Source organism: Oryctolagus cuniculus, chromosome 13, assembly GCF_964237555.1.
Source record: "Oryctolagus cuniculus chromosome 13, mOryCun1.1, whole genome shotgun sequence".
NCBI classification, from domain to species: Eukaryota; Metazoa; Chordata; class Mammalia; order Lagomorpha; family Leporidae; genus Oryctolagus; species Oryctolagus cuniculus.
In genome coordinates this window covers 3,982,892-3,985,260 of record NC_091444.1, presented here as the reverse complement: position 1 = coordinate 3,985,260, position 2,369 = coordinate 3,982,892, and positions in this window count along the sequence as shown.

Sequence of the window (2,369 nt, the reverse complement as noted above, 5' to 3'; positions counted from 1 at the left end):
TGAACTACACCTTTTTTATTCACCCAGGTTTGCCCTAAGTGTAGCACAGTGCCTCGCATCTTACTAAATACTAATTAAAACGTACTGGATTGCTGAAGAAATGAATGAACAAAGTCCATTTTGTTTGAGCCAGTAGGTAAAAATCCTTATGTGAAAAAGAAGAGTATCATAGGCTAATCCTCCACCTGCAGCACCAGCACCCCGGGTTCTGTCTGGTTGCTCTTCTTCCAGTCCAGCTCTCTGCTGTGGCCCGGGAAGGCAGTGGAGGATGGCCCAAGTGCTTGGGCCCTGCACCCCATGGGAGTCCAGGAGGAAGCTCCTGGCTCCTGGCGGCCATTTTGGGGGTGAACCAACAGAAGGAAGACCTTTCTCTCTGTCTCTCTCTCTCTCTCACTGTCTAACTCTGCCTGTCAAAAAAAGAAGAGCATCAAAGACTATCAAAATTGCTTCACCCAATATCTGGTCTTTTTTCTGAGTCCTCAAAAAACACAGTCTTCTACTACTTTTCAAAGCAAACCATATACATATATTTTAAAATGCCATATTGAAATTATTTTTCTCACTGAAAATTATGATTTATATAAGAGCATTATTTTTACTGTGATGATGAAAAGTGCAGAAATCTTTAAGAAATGTTTAACTTATCTTTTAGATTGACAAGTTGGCTTGGTTTGTTAATATATAATAATCTTAATTATATTATTATGATTATAATTGTTAATAGTTTATAATAATCTTAATTATCATATTAATATTGTGCTAATATGTAATTTAAAATAATTTGATATTTATTAGTACATATTACTTAAAGTATTAAGAATAGAATAATTAATTTCTAGTTAACACAAATTGCCCTATATTGGTTATCAATATGTATTAATACCAATTAACATACATTGATATACAAGGGAGTAATAGGTAAGGTTTTTTTTTTTTTTTTTTTTGACAGGCAGAGTGGACAGTGAGAGAGAGAGACAGAGAGAAAGGTCTTCCTTTTGCCGTTGGTTCATCCTCCAATGGCCACCACGGCTGGTGCACTGCGCTGATCTGATGGCAGGAGCCAGGTGCTTCTCCTGGTCTCCCATGGGGTACAGGGCCCAAGGACTTGGGTCATCCTCCACTGTACTCCCTGGTCACAGCAGAGAGCTGGCCTGGAAGAGGGGCAACCAGGACAGAATCCGGCGCTCCGACCGGGACTAGAACCCGGTGTGCCAGGGCCGCAAGGCGGAGGATTAGCCTAGTGAGCCGCGGCACCTGCTAGGTAAGGTATTAACTAACCACCAATTTATCAATCTAAACCATAGTTTAAGCAGACAGTAAAAGCCTCTGGAAGCAGCAAGTGAGTTTTAGAAAACTCACTCTTGTATTGGTTTTCATTCACAAGAGCAGCACTGCATCCAGTGATAAAGATGACAGGAAATCCCACGTAAATATCATGAGCACTTATGTATCTCAAACACGACCCTCTAGCTGTCACCAGGGACAACCACCAAGAGACAGGGTATCGCTAAGCACCTGTGCAATCAAGTGTGAAAACAGCCAAATCTGCTAACATGGGTGAGTGGAATTCTCAGATCTGCAGGGACCCTTCAAGGCTTCCCTCAAAGCACCCTTACCATAGTGCACTGGAGCACTGGCCTCAGGCTACAGAGAGGTCCCCGCTACCTGTCAGATCCAAGTTCATGACCTCAGCTAACTTTAAATTCACCTGCCTCCCCTTCATGACAGTTGAATGAAAAGGCAGTTGATACCTGCTTGAAGTCTGTAGGAGCCACAAGTGACTGACAATATTCGGAGATCACAATTATAGACACAGAAGCCCATGCAGGAGGAGCCCAAAAGGACACTCATCCTTAGCACCCTTCCCAGACTGCTTTTCTATGACTTCTTACGTAATCACTCTTAATTCCTAAATTCCTATTCTCTATATGCATAAGGTCACATCAAACACATGTCTTAAAAGTCCTCAAGGGCTGGCGCCGTGGCATAGTAGGCTAAGTCTCCACCCGCAGCACCTGCATCCCATATGGGTGCCAGTTCCTATCCCAGCTTCTCTTCTTCCAATCCAGCTCTCTGCTATGGCCTAGGAAAGCAGTGGAAGATGGCCCAAGTGCTTGGGCCCCAGCACCCACATGGAAGATCTAGAAGAAGCTCCTGGCTCCTGGCTTCGGATTGGCCCAGCTCTGGCTGTTGTGGCCATTTGGGGAGTGAACCAACAGATGGAAGATCCTTCTCTTCCTCTATCTGTAACTCTACCTCTCAAATAAACAAAATATTAAAAAAAAAAAAAGTGCTGGGTCGGCACTGTGGTGTAGCAGGTAAAGCCGCTGCCTGCAGTGCCAGCATCCCACATGGGCACTGGTTTGAGT